This window comes from Podarcis raffonei, chromosome 7 (genome assembly GCF_027172205.1).
Source record: "Podarcis raffonei isolate rPodRaf1 chromosome 7, rPodRaf1.pri, whole genome shotgun sequence".
NCBI lineage: Eukaryota > Metazoa > Chordata > Lepidosauria > Squamata > Lacertidae > Podarcis > Podarcis raffonei.
In genome coordinates, this window is record NC_070608.1 from 8140497 (window position 1) to 8165689 (window position 25193).

General features: G+C 45.4%; 1 protein-coding gene across 2 annotated transcripts in view; it reads left to right on the forward strand.

Moving 5' to 3' along the window:
* The window catches only part of FAM135B (family with sequence similarity 135 member B), a 151205-nt gene that overhangs the window by 14675 nt on the left and 111337 nt on the right, over positions 1–25193 (forward strand). The window contains exon 1 of one of the 2 annotated variants that reach the window (XM_053395234.1): positions 6129–6269. The exons of the other annotated variant lie outside the window; for it this stretch is intronic. The gene's annotated coding sequence lies outside the window, so the exon portion shown is untranslated. Of the gene's footprint in view, positions 1–6128; positions 6270–25193 lie in introns of those variants that run through there. 2 annotated transcript variants of the gene reach the window in all.

A 25193-nucleotide genomic window follows, 5' to 3' on the forward strand; every position in this document is an offset into this window, starting at 1 on the left:
TGCTCTCCTGATTACGGGATCCTCTGATGATGTCACTGACACTCTATCCCATTTTCAGATGGAGCGCTTCGGATCCTGGGCTCCAGACACTCAGCTACTGCCAGACTTTTCCAGACCACCTGTGGCATTTTGACAACAATTAGTAATTACAGAGAGCAGCAGCTTCCATTTCCCCTTCTGCTTTTAGCTCTTATGAGAAGGCCTGGATGGATTTCTTAGCCTTAAGCTGGCAGTCCTTGGCCATTCAGATGAACTGGCCCCCATCCTCTGAGCAGATCCTGCAGTATTTGGTCCACCTGCTGCAGATTGGGCATGCTGTTATAACTATAAGAATTCAGTCCGCTGCAATGTCTGTTATACTGAAGCTTTATTTTTCAGAGACCCTTGTATAAAGTTTGTAGTGCACAGGGCCTTGGAAGGTTGGAATAGGCTCCAACCTCATAGGACAGTGGGCAGGAAGTCGGTCAATTTTACCTATGCAGTATCTGCAACAAGTTAAAGCTTATCTGCTGGTAAAAGATCAAGGCGAGACTCCTTTCAGTATTCCATTGCATTTTGGTGCACTGAGGGTTGGGGAAATGGTTGTTGGAGCCAGCATGGGGCTGAGAGTCTGGAGGCTTATTGCTTCAGGACTTTTCCTTATCTGCTTTGGAGCTTGTCGTTAGAGTTGGGAACTCTAAAACAGTCTTAGTGGGCAGGAGTGCCACAATCAGGCTTCCCTTACAGGTGAGGAGGGCCCTTGCCCGGTTATGGATAACAGAATATTTGGCTTTATTCCCTGGGGGCTGGCCTGCTCCTGGTGCATGAAAATGGGTTCCCGTTAGCCAGGCATCAATGTGCTTACGTTGTGCACCAGTTATTACGGCCTGCAGCTTGCTTACCGCTGAACATGCCTCATTCCTTACGATTAGGTGCTGCTGCAAAGGCTGCACACTGGGGGCCTGTCAGTAGACAGGATTGTGAATACGGGTCATTGGAAGTCTGACGCTGACAAGGGTTATATCAGGAAGTGTCACAATGATGTCTGTGCTGATGCTTGTCTGTTGTTTCCTTTTTTCATAGGGGCAGCTGTGCGCATTTGGGCCACAGCATTGTACACTTGGCTGGCAAGCGCGCTGACGAGTCTGGACTGGGGCGCCATCTCAGTCTTCCTGCCCAGGTGAACATATACTGGATGTCCAGATGGGGAATGCTTTGGGAGGAGATCCTTCCTTTGGTGCGGTCAAGTGTGACCTGTGCAGGTCCTCCCGCAGTGCTGGTGGTACAGCTAGGCGAGAATGATTTGCCGTCTTCCTCCAGCATAAGTTTGCATTCCTGCATGCAAGAGGGCTTGGTTCGAGTTGATGGCAGCTCTCCCTGGACTCAAAATAATTTAAGGCATTGGTTCAAGGTGATCTGGAGGGGAGGTTGGAGCACCTGTCCCCTCCAATGTGCAAAGATATTCCATTAAAGGAATCCAAGGATTTGCCATGCTTTTGTCAACCCCTTTCGAGGGGTAGGGCCACGCAAGAGTCCCTGGGAGCATTTGGGGTGAGCTTGAGTCTGATCCTGGTTCATTGCTCCCCAACGATGTTTGCTTGTACTGACGATATGGTGGGGCCCAGTCGTCAGTGCTGCCCTGCTGAGGTCAGGTGCAGCTAGTTGGGAACCAATGCCTAGACAAACTACCACCGAGCAGGCCAGAAAGCATGTTAATATGGCGGTGGAAAATAAAATAAAATAAATAAAGTAAATAAAATAAAATAACAAATAAAATAAAATAGGCCCTTGCTTTAGGTGGCTCTGTGATATTGCACCATGCTGTTTTCTTCAAGGCTGTTGCCCTCTTTAGGGCAGATGGGGCGCATCTTTCCCCTATGGGGTACAACACCTGGCGGGATGCGATTGCCTTGGGATTCATTGCTCCCCCACAATGTTTGCTGGTACTGACGATATGGTGGGGCCCAGTCGTCAGTGCTGCCCTGCTGAGGTCAGGTGCAGCTAGTCGGGAACCAATGGCTGCTTGTACTGACGATATGGTGGGGCCCAGTCGTCAGTGCTGCCCTGCTGAGGTCAGGTGCAGCTAGTCGGGAACCAATGGCTGCTTGTACTGACGATATGGTGGGGCCCAGTCGTCAGTGCTGCCCTGCTGAGGTCAGGTGCAGCTAGTCGGGAACCAATGGCTGCTTGTACTGACGATATGGTGGGGCCCAGTCGTCAGTGCTGCCCTGCTGAGGTCAGGTGCAGCTAGTCGGGAACCAATGCCTAGACAAACTACCACCGAAGAGGCCGGAAAGCATGTTAATAAGGCAGGGGAAAATAAAATAAAATAAAAAATAATAAAGTAAAATAAAATAGGTCCTTGCTTCAGGTGGTTCCGTGATTTTGCACCCTGTGATTACCTTCAAGGCTGCTGCCCCCTTTAGGGTGCATCTTTCCCCTATAGGGAACGACACCTGGTTGGCTACGGTTGCTTTGGGATTGAAGGAAGGGTTGCATTTGTGAGTGGTTTGGCGGTGAGCTAAGGCTCTGTGGCGGTTAGGCATTGGTTTAAATTGGTTGGTGGAGGGGTATGGATTGGCTGTGCCTGCCCCTCCAATGCTGCTGCTGCTGCACGGGAATTCCGTTAAAGGAATTCAGGGGCTTACCATTCTTTCGTCCAAACCCCTGGAATCGGGTGCGGGCCGCGTAAGCCCCTGGGAGCATGCGGGGAGAAGCTGAGGGTCTGTGTCGCAGCTCCAGTTATCCCTGATCTTGTTCCTCCACACTGGCTTTCGCTGGAATCCGGGAGTCAGTGCTGTCCCCCAAGGCGGGGGGGACAGATAGTCATAACCAATGCCTAAGCAACCACTCACAATTTGTATGTTAATAAAGTTGTGGCCAAAATTATGCCAAAAACCTTAAACAAAAATTTATGAGTGATGTGTGAGTTATTGGGGTAGGGGTGTTTTGTGGGACCTCAGCACGCAAAGCGTGTTCTCACTAAAGGAGAGCACGTGTTGCGGATGGGGCCTAGCAAGACACCCCGTAGTTGCCAGGCAGGATAAGATAGAGAGGCCTGGCAAGGATTGGCTGTTTGAGTTGCTGGGATAAAATTGATGTTGCCAATTTGGGGGTGGGAACAGGTTATTTAAACAAGGTTCACAGCAAGCTGCTTTCTCTTTCAATGTGGGAACCGGATCACCCGCCCTCCCTCCCTTTTGGGCTTCTGCTTTGACCTTGCTATGCCTGTCATGGGGTCGTCCGCCTTGGTGCGGGGGCCTGGTAGGAATTTTTCCATTTGGCTGATTAGTGTGTGCCATTTGGTTTTTGCCTACTGCGTAGCAAATCGTCACAACTTGTAAGGTTGGCGGTTAGGCATTGGTTTAAATTGGTTGGTGGAGGGGTATGGATTGGCTGTGCCTGCCCCTCCAATGCTGCTGCTGCTGCACGGGAATTCCGTTAAAGGAATTCAGGGGCTTACCATTCTTTCGTCCAAACCCCTGGAATCGGGTGCGGGCCGCGTAAGCCCCTGGGAGCATGCGGGGAGAAGCTGAGGGTCTGTGTCGCAGCTCCAGTTATCCCTGATCTTGTTCCTCCACACTGGCTTTCGCTGGAATCCGGGAGTCAGTGCTGTCCCCCAAGGCGGGGGGGACAGATAGTCATAACCAATGCCTAAGCAACCACTCACAATTTGTATGTTAATAAAGTTGTGGCCAAAATTATGCCAAAAACCTTAAACAAAAATTTATGAGTGATGTGTGAGTTATTGGGGTAGGGGTGTTTTGTGGGACCTCAGCACGCAACAGAGTAGATCAACTTAACCTAAAGTGGAGTGTAATTGTGTTACGAGATGTGTGAGTCTTGCAACGTGGTGGCAATTCTGGTGATAATTGCACTTTTAAAGAGTGTTACATTGGTGAGCTCTCTATTGATTTTCGACTTAGGGAGGGTTGGAATACTTTACTCTTCGTATAGCAGGCCAATATTGTGAGATTTAGGAAAGGGGGGAAGATCTGCTCCAAGGACTGTTTGTGTTTTTGTTTTCATGTGAAATGCAGACAAACTCGGGGGGCCTTATTCCTCTGTTGATACGACTGATAAGTAAGAGGGCTCGGTTTTCTCTTAATGTCTTAATATCTCTATTACAATTCTCAAAACAAATCTAAAAATCATGGCGATAACATATTTATTAATTAACAACATGATAAGCAGGTATAACGCGGGTGGCACTGTGGGTTAAACCACAGAACCTAGGACTTGCTGATCAGAAGGTCGGCAGTTCGAATCCCCTAGACAGGGTGAGCTCCCGTTGCTCGGTCCCAGCTCCTGCCAACCTAGCAGTTCAAAAGCACACCAAAGTTCAAGTAGATAAATAGGTACTGCGCCAGCAGCAAGGTAAACGGCGTTTCCGTGCACTGCTTTGGTTCGCCAGAAGCGGCTTAGTCATGCTGGCCACATGACCCGGAAGCTGTACGTCGGCGCCCTCGGCCAGTAAAGCGAGATGAGCGCCGCAACCCTAGAGTCGGTCATGACTGGACCTAATGGTCAGGGGTCCCTTTACCTTTATCTATAAGCAGCTTAAATCAAACAGTATAAAATATTGAAATGCTGATAACATTAACAAACTTCTTTTAAAATGGTCAGTTCAATAAAATGGTCAAAATATAGTAAAATCAACAATGCAAAAAACAAATATGCATAAGAAAATTACATGCCTGGGTTGGCTTACCTGAAACTAAAATGTTTTTTGCAGGGACAGTGCAGTGAAGGGGACTGTCCAGTATTAATACCATGGTGCTTCAGAGCGTGGGTGCTGCCATCAGCTCTTCATATGCAGTGGTGTAGCATGGAGGGGCATAGGGGTGGTTGCCCTGAGTGCAAAATTGTTAGGGATGCAAAATTTCAACACCTGGTGCTACCTCAATACAGCTGTGTGCTTCTGTCGCTGGGCTCTGTTGAAAACGGCTTCTCCATGTGAACCAGGAAGTGACCTCTACTCAAAGTAGAACGTATCTTCTTTTCTTATCTCTGCGGCTGCAATCTGCTGGGTGACGTGGATGCCATTAGGCAGTTGAATGTGCATGTGTGCTCCCTTTGTTTCCCTCGCCATGGCTCCAGGCACTGGTAACCCCTGCTACACTACTGCTCCTATGTAATATATTCAGTAGTAATGGCCACAGTGTATAAAGTAATATGCAGTTTGCCATAATGATGGGAATGTAAAAGGCCTTGGGGCCCTTTCAGAAGTTTGGGCAGCTGGGGAGGCTGAAGAATGCTGGGGGAGATGGGGAGAGGTACAGATGCTATCCTGGGCTGCCTCACAACCAAAAGGTATTCTCAAATCCTTGAGACTGAGGCTGATGAATGGAAGCCTCTTTTATTTATTTATCATTTCTATTTGAACATTTACAATCCGCTCTTTCATAAAATAGAACACATAGGCTCTCCACAAATAAAATGCAATAACATCAATCTATGAAAACCTAGAAAACTTAAGTAAAAACATCCTGGAGCCAGCTTTGCTTCTGGAAATTTAACAGCGTAGATTGAGAGAGAAGGAAAAGCAGGGCTTTTTTTTGTAATATCAGCTTAAATAAATTTCAGTGTTCAATTTGGTAGCTATGTTATTAATGTGAGCAACCAACAGCACTCCATTTTCCCTTAAACTAGGAGCTGCATTATTTAGCACTTGCTACGACAAATAATGTGCAAGACAGGAAGGGGTTGGCATTTATAGCAATGGGTATACAAGTGGGATGTCTTGTAGGTTATGTAGCACAATTTAGTCAAATAAGCTAAACAATTTAAGGTGTGAGTCATGACCTTTAAAGCCATTAAAGGCTTGGAAATAGGTTTCGTGAAGCACGGAATACATCTGCGCCCATGCAAACCTTCCACAGATTTGAAATCAGTGACAAAGGCTGCACTCCAGGGAGAGCCAGCATGGCTGTTTCCAGCCACAGTTGAACACCAACTCCCATCAGCCCAAAGGAGCATGGCCAATGGTTTGGGAATATGGGAATTGTAGTCTCAACAGTGGACAGCTCCACATTAGCAACTCCTGTTGCCTTCGTATGTCCTCTAAGGAGAAAGGTTAGTCTGGTGGGTGTGAACAGGGTCCTTTTGGTAGAGGTCCCATGGTGTGGAGATATGATCAGCTTCCTCCTTGCTATCATTTAGGTGGGCTCCAAAATTGTTTCAGCAAAGTGCAGAGGTAGCGCATCTGTTTCACATGCAGATGTTTCCTGAACATCTAAGACCTTCTTGCAATGGTGTTGCACCAGAGAGAAAAGAGCCACTTTTCCAAGGTAAGAACAGGTGCCTGACTTTGGCAGGCTGCTAGAAGTGAATTCATGGGCCAAATCATGTGGCTTCATGGGCCATGGGCCCATAGACCTTTCGTCTAACTCTTCCACCAGCTTCTGCCTCTATGTGAGACTGTATGCAATTGCAATCTGTTTGTGGAGTGATGGGCTCCAGATTTTATGGGTGAACTTGTTGGCGCCAACCAAGTTTATGAGGGCATGGTTTTCAAAACCCGGTAACCACTAGAGAGAATTTAGAAAGAAATTGGTTAAATGAGCCTACTAGGTTCCTTTTGAAGTGATTAAAGACTAGCTGCTGCATATGTAAACCATTTGGAGATACGGAGGGAGAGAGGATTTTTCATAAATACAACATTGCCATTTAATAATTAATTATTAGCTTTGTAAGCTTTACAGAAAATCTAGAGGAACCATCTCCTTCAATTTTCCAAGTGGTATTTCCAAGGGAGTAATTAAATGTTGCATTCATTTATGTAGCTGTTGAGAAAGAACAATGTTTGCTCAAGGAACAGCTATGCCAAATGCAGCATATTTCAGGGTCATTTCTTCCAGTGTAATACGGCATTTGAGATGAATGAAGCTAAGTTCACTAGACATGATGAACTAAGTCAGGTGTCAGGGACTGTCAGGGTCTGAAAGGTCACTGATGAGTGAGCGTGTGGCCCCCCCATTTGCAGCAAGTGCTGCATAGAGCCCAGATCCTGGGACTAGCTGCCTAGATGCTAGACTGGTGTGCATGGTTATTTGGAGCTGTAGAATAACTGTGTTAGCTTTGCCAATAAAAAGTTAACTATCTGCTTTGCACCTTCCTTGGCTGGAGACTGCCCTTGACAGCAGGGGTGGAGGACCTCAGGGCCCTCTCTATTTCAGAACTCTCCTCAGGGTGTTTCTCCTCCCTAGACATACCATTTCTCCCCAGATCACACACCCATTGGACTTGTTTTGCATCTTTCTTGAGGGTTCTTGCATGGCTAGAATGTGTCTTTCAACTCTGATACAGTGTACCTCAGGTTAAGAACTTCATTCGTTCTGGAGGTCCGTTCTTAACCTGAAACTGTTCTTAACCTGAGGTACCACTTTAGCTAAGGGGGCCTCCCGCTGCCACCACGCCACTGCCGTGCGATTTCTGTTCTCATCCTGAGGTAAAGTTCTTAACCCGAGGTACTATTTCTGGGTTAGAGGAGTCTGTAACCTGAAGCGTCTGTAACCTGAAGCATCTGTAACCCGAGGTACCACTGTAATGACTTTTGCTTCCCTGGATGCAGGACACAGTGCTGTGTGTCTGCGTATGTAAACCGGTTTATTGGACAAAGGTAAATTTTACATTCCTTGTGCTGCCCATTTTCATCTTGGACTTGGCCCACCATTGCCATGTGGCCTACAGAAGTTTGCATAGAAAGGAATGTGTTTCTCGGGCTTGGGGCTGGGAGTTTCTCACTGTCTGAACCAGAGAATTAGAAAGCTTCTTCAATGGAAATTGGAGGTGATCATTTGCAACAGCATGGACCTCAACCAATGTTCCAACCAACTCTGATTGAGGCTGTAGCAGTGGAAGAGTTTAGTGTTCCTCCTTAGAATGTTTCCAGAATTAAAATCCTTCATCCCCAGCAACTATTTGCACTGTATGTAGTTGGTTGTTTTGTGTGTGTGTGCTGGGTGGTGTTGGTATATAAAATAAAGTTTAATCTGGAGAAAGTGGTACAGGGGAAAAGGGTAAAAATCTCCTCCTTTGGTGGCACAAAGCCTCACTCCAAACTGGGCCTTCCCTGTAACTGCTGGTAGCTTCTAAAAATCTCAGCATTCCTGTGTTGAGTCTGATTTGGCCCCACAAGTCTCTTTAAGTGAGGGGCAAGCTGTTTGAAAGCTCCCTGCAAGTACAGCTGTGAAAGTAAAAACTGTAGAACAGATTTCAAAGCACTTCTTTTAGGCATAATTTTCAGAATAATCACCAGTAGCGCTAGCAGGAACGATGTACGTCCCTTAAGAGGGAGAGATCTTCCGCTGATTAACTCCGGCCATTCCCAGCAGGTGTTCTCTGCATAGAAAGTAGCAGAGCTGAAAAGTACTTTGTTTTCTGAAATTTGCAAGCAGGGCTTCACAGCAGATGGACTGAAAAAGTCACAGCCTACCGTCTGCCCCCTCCTTGTCCTTTTTATTGTTCAATTATGGTGAATTGTGTTCATGCTGCTATTGGGGCAGTTAGACACAATCTCACTTTTAATACTATTTGTGCTTGCACAAGTTTCAGGGCGGTCATACTGCTTCGTTTCTGACCAGAACATTTCCCGTAACTTCCTGCTGAAATCCTGTAGCTCAGAGGTAGCCAACATGGTGCCCTCCATATTATGTTGGACTACACCTCCCATCATCCCTGAACATTGATCTTGCTGGCTAGGACTGACAGAAGTTGTACAGTGGTACCTCGGGTTACAGACGCTTCAGGTTACATATGCTTCAGGTTACAGACTCCGCTAACCCAGAAATAGTACCTCGGGTTAAGAACTTTGCTTCAGAATGAGAGCAGAAATCGTGCTCTGGCGGTGTGGCTGCAGTGGGAGGCCCCATTAGCTAAAGTGGTGCTTCAGGTTAAGAACAGTTTCAGGTTAAGAATGGATCTCCAGAATGAATTAAGTTCTTAACTCGAGGTACCACTGTAGTTCAACAATATATGGAGGGTACCACATTGTGTGTCCTTGATGTAACTTTTTTATACCACAAATGTTACAGGGGTGTTGTTGTTTTTTGTGCCACTTCTGTTGTGCTGTAGAGCAAGAGTGCTCTTCTGGATGGCAGTAATGGAGTAACACTGGGGATGCACCACAGAACAACTAAGAAAGCTCTCTCCAGCCATTACACTTTGCATTAAGGAGAGGGAGAGGGAACATGCAAAGTTAGCACCCTCACTCTACCATCAGCTGACACTGAACAAATGACTGGAGGATGGCCTTCTCATGTAAGGATTTCCATGGATTTCTGGGTTCTAGAAAGTGTGATCTGGAATGTGGAAACTGTGGCCAGGAACCTAGAACATGTGCATGTGAAGACCCCCCTACTTCAGACGTCTGCCGTGCATACACAGAAGACAGGAGGAGAGGCTTTTTGCTACAGCCCCACTCACATGCTCTCCTTTAAGTATGATGCCTGAAGAGGACTAGAATGAGATCAGAAGAATGAAAGAAGTAGCAGTCAGGCAACCGTAGGAGAGGCTGTGTAGGCAGCTGATGATGCTTGAGTATAAAGCCATTCGTAAGGCATGATCTATCCAAAGCATTAAACCCTCTCTGTTGATTTCAGTAGGAAAGCATTTAACATGTTCTGAAGTCATCCGTTTAAAAAATACGGGACTTAAATGTGCTTCTTTGAATAGAAGCCATCAAGGGGAGGGCTGTAACTCAATGGTAACTTTGTATGAAGAAGGTCCCAGGTTAAATCCTGACAGTATCTCCAGGCAGGGCTAAGAGTCATTGCCAATCACTGTAGACAGTACTGAGCTAGAAGAACCAGCAGTTTGACGCAGTAAAAAGCAAGTTCCTCCATTCCCTTGAGGACGATGCTACGACAAGCTCTGTACAATTGCCTAGCACACTGCAAGAATTATACAAATATCACTAGCTTGGATGGTCTTGAGTTGGACAAATTCAGGGAGCAGTGGAGTTCTTTAGGCATGGCAGATAAATGGTGTCTCCATGCTCAGAGGTCATGTACAGTGGTACCTCGGGTTACAGATGCTTCAGGTTACAGACACTTCAGGTTACAGACTCTGCTAACCCAGAAATAGTACCTCGGGTTAAGAACTTTGCTTCAGGATGAGAACAGAAATCGTGCTCCAGCGGCGCAGCAGCAGCAGCAGAAGGTCCCATTAGCTAAAGTGGGACCTCAGGTTAAGAACAGTTTCAGGTTAAAAACAGACCTCCAGAACGAATTAAGTTCTTAAGCCGAGGTACCACTGTATACTAATAGACACCAGCTTCTGGAGAACAATACTGGGAAAGGGCTATTGTTTGCAAGCCCTGCTTGTGGACTTCATGGAGGCATCTGATGGACCTCTGTGGAGTCTTCTGCTGCCTAACTTTCCTTGCAGGGTTGTTGTGGAGGGAGGGGAACCATGCATGCTATCCTGAGTTTCCTGTAATAAGGATGTAAAATATCAGTAATGATAACTAATTTCTGGGAGAGTAGCAGCCACATAGGAATAACGTATTTGAGAATCTAGAAGACAAATACAATCTGCTAGGTTTCCTTCCTTCCTTCCTTCCTTCCTTCCTTCCTTCCTTCCTTCCTTCCTCTGTGTCTGACATGAGGCATTCCCCTTAAAATATCCCAATCTCTTTTTCCCATTGTTTATTCGCTTTAAAGGTTTAGGCATGTGCAGATAAAAGCAGCCAAAAGGATTTACCAGATTAATATTTCTAGATGACGCCATTGAGAGAGAGAGAGAGAACATCAGGGTGTTAAGATCACAGGATGCACTTTGTGTGACTTTGAGCTACCTTTTGACCCCTCTCAGAGGCTCCAGATTAAGGGTAATGCACTTACAACACTGTATGCTGGTTATTTGCTCCCACTGCACAGCTCATACAATGTGTGCATGCATTGCACTTTGTGCCTGGGAACATAAGTGGTGCAAGATCTGTAATAGGGTGAGCACTGCAACACTAGTACCAGAACACAGTTTTGTGTCACACTTCCTGCTCAAAAGAAGTCCCAGGCAGCTAATAATCGCAAGAAGCTATTACAACCTGCAACACAGTATGCATAAAATCCCTGGGAAACATGGGATGCAGTTTACGCAAAGTTAAGCACCTTAAGAGTACAATCCTGTGGTTAGTTGGCATCCATTTATCTCGGGAGACAATGGAAGAGGGGAAGAACCTTCAGGGAGAAGTCAAATCATTAGAGAATTACAGCACCGACTGTGGCTGTAGAGAGACAAACCTATATGTGTCTTTGTAGAAGTAGGTCCCATTGGGGCTTACACTTAGGGAAGTGTGTATGATGGTGTTATGCACAACCCAAGAGATTTTGGAGGTGAGATATTTCAGGGGTGCCAGCTTGTTTGCCTTGAGATGAAGGTTTCTGGAGTCTGTGATGTCTTTGTGATGTGTAGTTTCAGTCACACATATTTAGCATAAGATGGAAGCATGAACATCCCAGGAAATCTTGTTCCCTGTTGGGTTTCTAGGTGGGTTCCCAAAGTCATGGCCTTTGTTTCAGAACAGAAGCTAGTTCTGGCCTGTTGTTCTTAGTGGGGCCCCCACTGTGACTGGTAGGGTAGAAGACGGGGATCTCAAATAGTAGTTGGATCAAGAATCAATAACAGGCAGAGCCAAGTAATTCTAGTTTTGCCCCCATCATTTTCCCTCTTGAGTTCTACAAAGTGCAACACTGAGACGGAAGAGGAGGAATCTTGCAAGTAGATCTTGAGCCCTGGAGTGGTTGTGAGTGGGGATGGGAATTGATTTCTTCTAGTTTCTCATTTTCCCCACCTTTTACATTCAGTTCTCCACATGTCCACATCAAGTTGCATTTTTAAAAAGTGCTCATCAAATTTGTCTGCCTTTTAGTGCAAATTTCTCCTGATATTCACATTTTAATGCATACATGTATTATGGGCAAGGTAAAGGTAAAGGTACCCCTGCCCGTACGGGCCAGTCGTGACCAACTCTGGGGTTGCGCGCCCATCTCGCTTAAGAGGCCGGGGGCCAGCACTGTCCGGAGACACTTCCGGGTCACGTGGCCAGCGTGACAAAGCTGCTCTGGCGAGCCTGCACCAACGCAGCACACGGAAACACCATTTACCTTCCCGCTATAAAGCATTACCTATTTATCTACTTGCACTTAGGAGTGCTTTCGAACTGCTAGGGGGGCAGGAGCTGGGACCGAACGACGGGAGCTCACCCTGCCGCGGGGATTCGAACCGCCGACCATACGATTGGCAAGTCCTAGGCACTGAGGTTTTACCCACAGTGCCACCCGCGTCCCTTGTATTATGGGTACATTATTGCAAATCAGTTTCCCCTAATGTAATGTATTTTATATGCTATTTTCACTAATACACCCATCATTATGCAAACTTTGCCTTAGTATTTGCATTTTTTGCCCTTTTCGTGGCTGGAAAACTGCGGTGCAAAATTCAGAGCAATGTGAATTTTGCAGGATGGACGCATTTTGTTCTGGAATGTTTGACATAGGTAGATTTGCCTTTAAATGTCAGCTTAATCAGATTCCTGGCTCATCCCTACCTGTTATTGAAGTCCATTAAATATAATCCAGAGAACAAGACTTTACCCTCTTGTATGAGACAGCACTTCTGGTATTATGTAACGGAAGGATAATGATAATGAATGCTTTGATGGGGGGGGAGCCTATATGTGGAGAACGTTATTTTATTAGACAGCCAGATACTTTGGTTTTTATCAAGAATGAAGAATGGACTCTGTGAATAATGTTCAGAAAGGCAATTCCTCCTTTCTGCTTTAATTACGAGCAAAAATGATTTAAATATTGCAATACAGTGGTACCTCGGGTTACAGATGCTTCAGTTCACAGATGCTTCAGTTTACACACTCCGCTAACCCAGAAATAGTACCTCAGGTTAAGAACTTTGCTTCAGGATGAGAACAGAAATTGCGCGGCAGCAGCAGCGGGAGGCCCCATTAGCTAAAGTCGTACCTCAGGTTAAGAACAGTTTCAGGTTAAGAACGGACCTCCAGAACGAATTAAGTTCTTAACCCGAGGTACCACTGTATAATAATAGTTATCAAACAGTTATTAAAACAATGTGAACTGGGGAATGTTTTCTTCTATTAAGTCTATTTTCAAGATGGTAGGTGAAAAGCCACTTATAATCTTGCTGAGAAGTTTAGCAAAACCAGCAGACTGGACAGGGGCACAAGCCAACAACCCTGTGAGGTAGGCTCAGCTGAGAGATAATGATTGGTTCATGTTCACTCTGTAAGCTTTATGTCTAAGGTAAGAGTTGAACCCTGGCCTCCTTTGCCTAATGGTCTGAACATGACACTGGCATTTATAACCCGCCAAGGATGATACAAAAAGGTAAAGGTAAAGGTACCCCTGCCCATACGGGCCAGTCTTGACAGACTCTAGGGTTGTGCGCTCATCTCACTCTATAGGCCGGGAGCCAGCGCTGTCCGAAGACACTTCCGGGTCACGTGGCCAGCGTGACAAGCTGCATCTGGCGAGCCAGCGCAGCACACGGAACGCCGTTTACCTTCCCGCTAGTAAGCGGTCCCTATTTATCTACTTGCACCCGGGGGTGCTTTCGAACTGCTAGGTTGGCAGGCGCTGGGACCGAACAACGGGAGCGCACCCCAGTGCAGGGATTCGAACCGCCGACCTTTCGATCGGCAAGTCCTAGGTGCTGAGGCTTTTACCCACAGCGCCACCCGCGTCCCCAAGGATGATACAAACATGGGGCAATTGCTGCTAACATGATGTTCCTAAAGAGGGTGTGTGTGTGCACGCACACATGTCTGCATTTTTGTCTCTAGCACCAAACTGGATGGAACAGCTGTGCCTTTGGTAGGAAGCTTCATGACCATCACTATAGGGAATCCAATGTGGAACGGAACTGGAAATTGAGCCTACTTAGATTAATAAAGCTGTAACCAAAGTAATGCATGGGGGACATTAAAGCTTCTAACACATTCCCTATCAACAGAGTGATCATTTTGAGCTAAAATTAGACCCAAGATTGTGCACTTTGTATCTTAATTAATACAAAGCCCTCTTTATCAATTAGCTCTGACAAGTATGTGCAGACGTCTGCTTGCCAACATAATCCCTTACTCCCGTTTTGATTAGTAAATGGAATTACATTAAAATTGATTCTTCTCCCGTGGTCCATTTGTACTCTCTGCCTCTCTTCAATTAGATTGCTGGCCCACAGCCATTCCCTGGCTCCCCTGGCAAAATCACTTCTGCAATGATGCTCTTTCTGTGACTTACGACATATCAGTGATTTATCACAGAGGCTCAACACAGAGATGAAATGCTATCTTAAGATGCACAGCTTTCATCCACCATTCCTCATGGATTCTTTGCTTTACCTTGACATCCAAAGTCAAATGCAGAAATAACCTTTCCTCGTGTGGAGCTAAAGATGCTTCCTTTGGTTCAAAGATGGGTGGTTGGACTCAGATACAGTCCTGTATTCTCCAGGTCATGGTCCATGAGGTCACTTGGTGGAGATGGTGTTCTGCCAATTGAGGTAATAGTGTTTGATTGTACAATGACCTCCACTCATAAGAACCCAAGAAAAATTCTGCAGGATCAGGCCAAAGGCCCAGTCCAGCATCTAGACTTCACAGTGACCAAGCAGATATGCATGGGAACCCATGAACCATCTGAACGCAGCAACTCTCTCCCAACTTGTGATTCTCAGCAATTCATATTCAAGGAAATACTGTATCTGACAATGGCTCAAATTGCTGTAAGAATGAAACTCATGAATGAACACATATGAATACAGGGGGAATGGATTCTAGCTATTTCCATTCCTCATCAGTTTCACACATGTTCATGCATAAGTTTAATTCTGCATCAATCTGCAGACTTCTCTTAAAAAAGAAAAATGCATTGAAATTTGCTTTATTTTTTTGAATGTGCCCCCAAACACACAAAGTACAGGGGTTTTTGCATAAATTTTATCACAAAGCACATTTTGGTACATATTTTTTGATCCACCATGTTGGTTACCTTTGGGGTTAGGCTGAGAAGGAAGGGCCCAAGTTCACTCTGTAAGTTATATGGATTTGATCCTAGGTCTGCCCAGGTCTATTTTGACATTTCCACTACACTTTGCTGGGGTTCACAGTTTTAGCTGAACATGTAGTTGAGGGTGGGTACCAACGATTGCGGATGAAGATGATGGACAGGTGAAGATGATGGACTTTGCAGGTGAAGATGATGGACTTTGCAGAATTGGCCAGACTGACCTGCAGGATTCAAGACCAGGATGATAAAAAAATTCAAAGGGACTGCGAGTAAATTCATTGTATATTTGAATAACAATTGCAAAAACTTGAAGGCACTAGCAGGATTGAAATAAATCCTACAATGTGGACAATAGAAGTTAAAGAGCTAAATTGCAAGACAGCACTTGAAAGCTGAAAACCTGCTGAAGGGAAGGAGGGAAGTCATATGCTCAGCAGAGCAGAAAGCTTTTGTGTTTGTTATTGTATTGTTGAAAATATTGTTTAAGGAGGAAAATAATAAAAATATATTTTTAAAAAAGAACATGTAGTTGAGGGTGCCAGGGTCAACACATGCCAACCTGTTCTCCTTATCCACATGTCTGAATGGGTCTATAATGAAAGGTTAATAAGCCTGTTCTAATTAGGGCTGCAGAATGGAAAATATTCTTTCTATTCTTCATTTTTTTGTTTTGTTTTAATAGCACATTATTTTTTGTTTGCCTTCATTTCAATTGGCTTCATTTTCTCTCAACTCCCTCACTGATTTCAGCTGAGATTCACACTCTGTTACTAGCTTCTTCTAAACCCAGCGTCGTCATGAAAATATCATTTTGAGCTGGAGAATCTCATTTTTAAAATGAAGAAGAAGAAGAAGTGTTTGGATTTGATATCCCGCTTTATCACTACCCGAAGGAGTCTCAAAGCGGCTAACATTCTCCTTTCCCTTCCTCCCCCACAACAAACACTCTGTGAGGTGAGTGGGGCTGAGAGACTTCAGAGAAGTGTGACTAGCCCAAGGTCACCCAGCAGCTGCATGTGGAGGAGCGGAGACGTGAACCCGGTTCCCCAGATTACGAGACTACCGCTCTTAACCACTACACCCATCCACATTTGTTTATTAGCTGTCCCAAAGAGGAGACTTATTGAGAATTAACAACCAGATGTGTTGTTATGTCTTTAGTGAGAAATGGCACTTGCCCTATTTAATAATGCAACCAATTATCTGGGGCAGCAGTGTGTGTGTGTGAGTGTTGAAGAAGAATTACCTCAAGACCCTCTGATGGGCACCAAATTGTTCTATTCTGACTAGAAGCAGATATCTTGGGTTTCAAGCAAAAGTCGCTCCGGGCTCTACCTGGAGATACCAGGGATTGAACCCAGGAGCTTCTTGTTACAAGGCACGAAGGCTCTACCACTGAGCTATGCTCCTTCCCTGAAGAAAAGGAGGACCAGGTGGAGGAAGAAAGCTATGTTGTTGTTGTTTAGTCATTTAGTCGTGTCCGACTCTTCCTGACCCCATGGACCAGAGCACGCCAGGCACTCCTGTCTTCCACTGCCTCCCGCAGTTTGGTCAAACTCATGCTGGTAGCTTCGAGAACACTGTCCAACCATCTCATCCTCTGTCGTCCCCTTCTCCCTGTGCCCTCCATCTTTCCCAACACCAGGGTCTTTTCCAGGGAGTCTTCTCTTCTCATGAGGTGGCCAAAGTATTGGAGCCTCAGCTTCAGGATCTGTCCTTCCAGTGAGCACTCAGGGCTGATTTCCTTCAGAATGGATAGGTTTGATCTTCTTGCAGTCCATGGGACTCTCAAGAGTCTCCTCCAGCACCATAATTCAAAAGCTATATTTATGCTCTAATGAGGCTTCCTCCCCCACTCCACATCCGTTGTTTTTGTGCCAGCCTAAAAGAGGGGGAGAAATGTCACTTTTCCTGTTTAAAGTCTGGCATTCAAAGTGTGAAATTTACAGCTTCAAATAGAAAAATGTGTTAATTGCAATACTATATAGCTCAAGCTATGAATGCCGCTGCCATAAGACAACAGGGGCCAGCATCCACCATCAGTTTGATAAATCATTTATTTTTATTTTTTTCCTGCGGGCATCTGCAATGTGGAAGCCAGATTTTGTCTGAAATTTGTTGCATTGCTGAAATAGGTGTCTGATGCAGGCTGTGAAGGCAGCTCCAGGTTTGGCTGGAAACGTTGGCAGACATTGCACCCCATTGCCTATAAAGCGTGAATAATTGTTTGGTGCCTGTGTTTTCGTTCAGAGGAGAAAGACAGAGAGACAAGCAAGGAAGACAAAGGAGAGTGTTCACAGTGTGGTTTTATAAATACTTTGTGGCATTGTTCTTTATTTTTCTCTCTCTCTCTTTCTCTCTCTCTCTCTCACACACACACACACCAACCAACTTAGGGCATTTAGTTTACCGTTCTTGTGGGAATGTTCAGGGTGGCAGGAGAGGATATATTGTTTATTAATATCCTTCCTAACTTGCGCCAGCAAGTTCCTTTACTTAGCAGAGTTTACATTCCCCTTTTTACATGCATAGCTAGTTGCAGGTTTGTGTAAGCCTCTCACTATTATACAATTCAGTCTGTCTCAGGTTGAATTGTATAGTTCCTGGAAAAAGGTAAAGGGACCCCTGACCATTAGGTCCAGTTGTGACTGACTCTGGGGTTGTGGCACTCATCTCTCTTTATTGGCCGAGGGAGCCGGCGTACAGCTTCCGGGTCATGTGGTCAGCATGACTAAGCCGCTTCTGGCGAACCAGAGCAGCGCATGGAAACGGCGTTTACCTTCCCACTGCAGCAGTACCTATTTATCTACTTGCACTTTGACGTGCTTTTGAACTGCTAGGTTGGCAGGAGGAGGGACCAAGCAACGGGAACTCACCCTGTCGTGGGGATTCGAACCGCCGACCTTCTGATCAGCAAGTCCTAGGCTCTGTGGTTTAACCCACAGCGCCACCCCCTTTAATCCCTCTTAAAAGAATAAAGACACAACAATCTTATTTAAAGTCAATAAAAGAAGTTTACTCACATCAGTTCACAGTTGGATCCCTGAAGGTAGACTTAGTTACAAATATGTACATGTGGATCTACCCCATATGGGGGAATAATCCAGTGCTTATGCTAGCTGGAAGCTAGCATAGCAGTCCCAGCCAAATAATAATAATAATAAAAAAGCTGGTCCAACGAAGAAGGAAGTCAAAAAGAGAGAGTGCTGCGTGACTTGTCCTTTTTTTTACCTGGGCAGGTAAGGTCACGCCCACCTCTAATCACATGCAAGGAAGGATGCTCCAGCCCAGGAGGAAACAGGAAGTTTCGACTGGCTGGACAAACATCCCCTTGCATGTCCACTCTAGGAAAACAAGGAATGTTGTATTTGACTGCTCCCTGTGGATTACATCCCACAGTTCTAACCTTGGGCCCCTTAAAATATCACCACAGCAGTATAGCTCTCAGTGCCGTAAGCACATGTGAACATAAGAAGAGCCCCAATGGCCTTCTTAGTCCAGAATTTTGTTTTTATGGTGGTCAACTAGATGCCCATGGGAACCCTCAAGCAGGACATAAGAGTAACACTTGCCCACTTGCTCCCTTGACCACTTGGGATTTTTTGCAACTGGTCTTCAGAGGCATGTTCCTTATGATAGTGGCGGGAGAATCATAGATATTTTTGCTAGTAGCAATAGATGGCTGCTGCTGCTTCTTCTTCTTCTTCTTCTTCTTCTTCTTCTTCTTCTTCTTCTTCTTCTTTCTTCTTCTTCTTCTTCCTCTCCTCCTCCTCCTCCTCCTCCTCCTCCTCCTCCTCCATATTAATACTTTATTGAAAATGACACAGAGAAGAAAAAGGGGGGAGTGAGGGGAGGAAAGAACAAAGTGTGGGTGGGGGAAGAGGTAGGTAATGCCTCAGCTGACAGAATTCAAAATGACCTTAACGGATTGGAGAACTGGACGCAAGCTAACAAAATGAATTTCAATAGCGACAAATGTAAGGTTCTGCACTTAGACAGGAAGAACCAGATGCACAAATATAGGATGGGGGACACTTGGCTTACTAACAACACATGAGAAACGGATCTTGGCATCTTGGCGGACGACAACAACAACAACAACTTCCCCAGCCACTCTGGGCAGCTTCCAACAAAGATTAAAAATACATTAAAATATCACACATTAAAAACTTCCCTAAACAGGGCTGCCTTCAGATGTCTTCTAAATGTCAGGTAGTTGTTTATCTCTTTGACATCTGGTGGGAGAGCGTTCCACAGGACTGGTGCCACTACTGAGAAGGCCCTCTGCCTGGCTTTATGGGACAGTTACCCCATTCAGGACCAGGGAGTCCCCCAAGAACAGTACAGTGTGATGCAGCTGCAAAACAAGCTAATAGTGTTCTAGGCTGCATCAACAGAAGTATAGTATCCAGATCAAGGGAAGTACGGTAATACCATCACTCTCTTCTGCCTTAGTCAGACCACACTTGGAATACCGTGTCCAATTCTGGGCACCACAATTTAAGAAGGATATTGACAAGATGGAACATGTGCAGAGAAGGGCAACCAATATGATCAAGGGTCTGGAAACCAAGGAATGGTTGAGGAGCTGGGTATGCTTAGCCTGGAAAAGAGGAGACTGAGAGGAGATATGATAACCATCTTCAAATATCTTAAGGGCTGTCACATGGAGGAGAGAGCACGCTTGTTTTCTCCTTCTCTGGAGGGTAGGACTCAAAAGGCTTCAAGTTGCAAGAAAGGAGATTCCGACTAAACATTCAGGGGAAAACATTCTGACAGTAAGAGCTGTTCAGCAGTGACTCCCTTGAGAGGTTGTGGACTCTCCTTCCTTGGAGGTTTTTAAACAGATTGTTAGAAATAAATCAGAGGTTGGATGGCCCTCTGTCATGGATGCTGTAGCTGAGATTCCTGCATTGCAGGGGGTTGGACTAGATGACCCTTGGAGTCCCTTCCAACTCTAAGAGTCTATGCTTCTATGTAATGTAATGTAATATACTGCCTTTCATTCTTATTTAAACTGATATAGTGTCGTTATCCTAATACATAAGTAGATATTACTATTCTACATTCTGTATAAACTCATTCCAAATGTTGTCATATTTATTCAAACAAAGTCTACGTCTCTAAGTTGTCCATTCCCAAGTTGCAAGTGTTGTCCTATGGATGGTCTTTATCCTCCCTGAATTGTCTAATCCACTTTTAAAGCCTTCCAAGTCGGCAGTCATTAGTACAGTGGTACCTCAGGTTACATACACTTCAGGTTACAGACTCCGCTAACCCAGAAATATTACCTCGGGTTAAGAACTTTGCTTCAGGATGAGAACACAAATCGTGCTTTGGCGGCGCGGCGGCAGCAGGAGGCCCCATTAGCTAAAGTGGTGCTTCAGGTTAAGAACAATTTCAGGTTAAGAACGGACCTCCAGAACGAATTAAGTTCTTAACCCGAGGTACCACCGTACATCTTCTGGAAGCAAATTCCACAGTTCAATTGTGTGCTCTTTGAAGCAGTACTTTGTTTTGTCCGCCTTGACATTTCCATCATTCAACTTCATTGAATGGTCCCAAGTTTGAGTGTTACCCCCGGTATTGTGTAGAGTATTTGCGCACTGGAAAGCCCATACATCTGATCCCATTCACATGCACCTAGTTTCCAAATTTTACCCTGGCAGTGTGTGAAGAAAGTCACAGAGAAGATGTGATTGCAATATCTGATGAAGGCTCTCCTTATGTAGCTATTGTCATAGAATTATAGAATCGTAGAGTTGCAAGGGACCACGAGGGTCATCTAGTCCAGCCCCCTGCGATGCAGGAATCTTTCACCCAACATGGGTCTCAAAACCATAACCCTGAGTCTAAGAGTCTCATGCTCTACTGACTGAGCTATCGCCTTTCATTGTTCGTATCATTATGCATGGGGAGAGACCTCCTGAAAAAGTTCTGAGTCTTAACCTCCCACCCCAGTTTTCTTCTTCTTCTTTGTTCCACATTTATTGGCTGCTTCTCTCTGCTGGGACCCAATAAAAAATTGAAACTTTGCTTTAGGCAGTGATTCTGCACTTAACCACATTTGCTGCTCTTGGGATACATAAGTTCTTGGTGTCAGAGTCTAGCAGTGCATGCATAAATTATAATCGTGCGTCTCCAACTGAGACACCAGCTGCTAAATTCTCCTGCTCTGGAGAATGCTGGTGGGTGAGAAAATCTTAACAAGATCCTTTTGCCCTGCAGACAACATGGGCTGGCTATTGAGCTAAGATCTCATTTGCCTGCTAAGGCTAAAGCTGGGTCACAAGTGATAGAAAGCCCAAAGCCATTTAAGGACCAAACTACAAACTATGCAGGAGGTCCGTGATTGAACTGATTTTAAACTCAAATGCACAATGGGGAGACGACCTGTCAGTTTTATTGAACTGGAGGATGGGATATTTAACCTTTTCCTCTGGTGCCATTTCCCCAATTAAAATCACCTCCACAAGGTGACGCTTGCATAAACAGGAGCCAGTGTGGTGTAGTGGTTAAGAGCAGTGGTCTCATAATCTGGTGAACCGGGTCCGTGTCTCCGCTCCTCCTTCTGCAGCTGCTGGGTGACCTTGGGCCAGTCACACTTCTCTGAAGTCTCTCAGCCCCACTCACCTCACAGAGTGTTTGTTGTGGGGGAGGAAGGGAAAGGAGAATGTTAGCTGCTTTGAGACTCCTTCAAGTAGTGATAAAGCGGGATATCAAATCCAAACTCTTCTTCTTCTCTTCTAATAGGTATCTGCAGCTCCCTCTTTACAGCAGTGGTGGCTGGTGCCCATTTGTACTGATAGGGTGGAGTGCAGAGAGACTAACAGTGAGTGTCCCTAGAGCACATGACAGGCAGAGCCAACTAACTCAACTTTTGTCACCACCCTCTACTTTTGTCACCATCCTCATGCTTGCTGAGTTCTGAGTCCTTTAAAGCCCTATACGGCCTAGGACCCTCGTACCTACGGGACCGCCTCTCCTGGTATGCCCCACAGAGAAACTTACAGTCTTCAAATAAAAACATCTTGAAGGTCCCAGGCCACAGAGAAGTTAGGCTGGCCTCAACTAGAGCCAGGGCTTTTTCGGCTGTGGCTCTGATCTGGTGGAACGCTCTGTCACTAGAGACTAGGGCCCTGCAGGACTTGACATCTTTCTGCAGGGCCTGCAAGACAGAGCTGTTCCACCAGGCCTTTGGTCAGGGCACAGCCTGACTCCCTCCCTCGGCAATCTTCGTGGAGCTCTGGCACAATGGTTGCCAGTGGCTTGATTTGAATTAATTTTATAATGAATGATTTTAGAGTGTTGTTTGTGCTGTACTTTTGTACTGTTTTATTGTTGTCAGCCGCCCTGAGCCCGGCTTCGGCTGGGGAGGGCAGGATATAAATAAAATTTATTATTATTATTATTATTATTATTATTATTATTATTATTATTAAGGCAGGGAAGGAGTGCAGGACAGTGGCCACCAACCGAGTAGGTGGTGTTGTGGCTCCATCTCCAATACTTCATCAGTTGCTGCCCCTATATAATAATTGAGTAATGATGTTGGCAGAGGCCTTGTAGACCATGTAGCCGAACTCCCTGCTTGATGCAGGACACTCATAGCTTAAGTATTCCCAACGGATGGCTGCCCAGCCTCTGCTTGAAGACTGGCAAAGAGAGAGAGCTCACCACCCCTAACTGGGAATTTCTCTTAATGTTCCATCAAAATCTATCCACCTGTAATGTATTCCTAGAACTAGCCCTGGGTCTCTGGCGAAGCTTTTCACCAATTTCTGGCACTCCCCCCCCCCAATAAATACTGATTGGAGGCTGTTTTTTTACAGTGGGTGAAAATGCATGTGAAAAGCAAGCCCACCTGGACTTAGACCGACTGATTTATTCTTATAAAGTGGTCTCATACCAACAGCACAACTGTTATGTGTATCTGTTTCTGCTCTCTTCAGAAATGGCCCGTAGCCTTCAGTGACATTCTGCATAACGGGATCTCATTGGCGCATGTTTCATTTTATTTTTTTAGAAAAAGACACATTCGCTCCCAGTTCAGAATAAAATGAAATACTGTGCCAAAATTGATTATGCTGAGAAAATGGTTCTTGCATGAGTCATTCTTAAATGAAGGAAAAAATGCGGCATCTCGGGCAATTAAAGCTTCAGATGCAAATTTATATTCCCTTTCTGGTGGGATTGGTAGGATCTTGAAGCCTGCCTGCTAAATTCTAGGAATGGCCAGACCAGCTTTACCCTGAATTAAAACTGGAAGCATCTTTTATTCTGACACTGCTCAAAGTGTGCTTTAGATTATGTAAAAGTCAGGTCTAAACACCTTCAAAGGAACCCACTCCAGTGCTTGAATGGAGGGCTGCCCCTGTCTTTGAGATTTCCCCCTTAGCTGCTCTTTTAGAAGGTTACAAGATTTGCACCCCCCTCTTCAATATTCCACCATGCTTCTTCCCTCCAACTCAAAAATAAAATTTTGTCTGTCTGTATTAGGGCTGTACACACTTTCCCTATGCCACCAACTGGAGGCCCAGATTGTCCCCAACCCTGGCTGACCCAAAGAACATCAGACTTGGGTCTCTCTGAATCGATTGGGGTGGTAGTTAAAACCCTGATTAAACATACAGTGGAGTGGCGGAAGGAGCTGCTGAGTCTGAGAGCAGGAGGGTTCAATCCTGCTGGGTGCTGCTTCAGAAGTGCCTTCCCTGATTGTCTGTACATTCATTGTCCAACACACCCACTTGGATGTGATAAACCAGCTTTGAAACCCTGGAACAGATAATCATTAGTATCTGGAGCAGACTTCTCTCCGTGTGTTTCACTGCCCCCTTTGATGGAGTAGATATGGAGATCAGTTGTGCTGGTATGGAAAAGGAAATTTAAAAGTCTCCAGCAACAAGAAGTGTCTTCCCTGCAGCCTTGCTGCACTGACACCTACCAATTCCAGATTACTCTGGACAGCCCAGACTGACGTGAGGCAACCTGGGTCTGTCTTGAACCATCACAGCCCAAGCCCAGATCCCACTGACTCTGTTTGGATGTGGGCTTCAGCCAAATCCAGTGCACAGCCCTAGGATGGATTGATGGATGGATGGATGGATGGATGGATGGATGGATGGATGGATGTGTCCCCCTGCTCTGAATGTCTCTTGGAACAGGGCATATGGAGGAGCTATCAGCTGATTGGAAGTGTAAGGAAATTTCAATATCCCTGATAGGTGGCCCTCCAACTTCTGCTTTAAAACTTCCAATGTTAAGTTCAGGGATATGGAACCTGTAGCCCTGTAGTTGTTGGATTCCAGTTCCCTTCATCCTTGACTATTGGCCTTGCTGGCTGGGACTGATGAGAATTGGAGTCTGGGAAGCCACAGATTCCCCATCTCTGGTTTAGTTCAGCCTTAGCATAGAGTGATCTGGACATCCTGGTCATACCAGCAAGTCCTATGTCCTCTGGGGCCTCCTCTCTGATAATTGCACTTTAAGCTTCACCCATAGTCTTGGAGTCTTTCCATTTGTAGCCATATTCCAGTTTTTACATCTTGCCTACAACACGAGCATTTAAAATTGTAAATGTTGATGCTGTTTAAACACATTTGACAGGTTTTTCATTCTTCCCCCAGATAGTTTATCTTCTTTTTTTAGGCATGTGTTTTAGCACTGCTGAGAATTTCTGTAACAGTTAGAATGTCTGAGAATTTCCCTCATGGTGAGCCAAATTTGAGGCCAGCACCAACAACAACTTGGGCACTGGGGAGTTACTACACCCTGAAAGTTTATAAATCTTGATTACCAGTCCAGCTTGGTGGTTTACAACGGCTCAAAGCTTTACAAATCTGAGGCCTTTGTAATAACCAGCCCCAACTCATAGTTCCCAACTATGAGTCACTACAGCTTCAAGCTTTATAACTCTGAAACCATTTCCATAACCAATCCTGGACTTGGGGGCTACTACAGCTCAAAGCTTTGTAAATCTGGGGTCATTGCCATAATCATTCCAGGTGGGGGAATTACTACAGCTTGGATCTTTATCAGTGCTATTTTTCTAGAAAAGAGGTGCCAGAGCTCACCATGAACATCTCACTTGTTCTCTTAGAATGGCAATGGCTCCCACTTGAAAGGTGCCGGAGCTGAGCTCTGGCTGAAAAAACACACACAAGCCCTGAT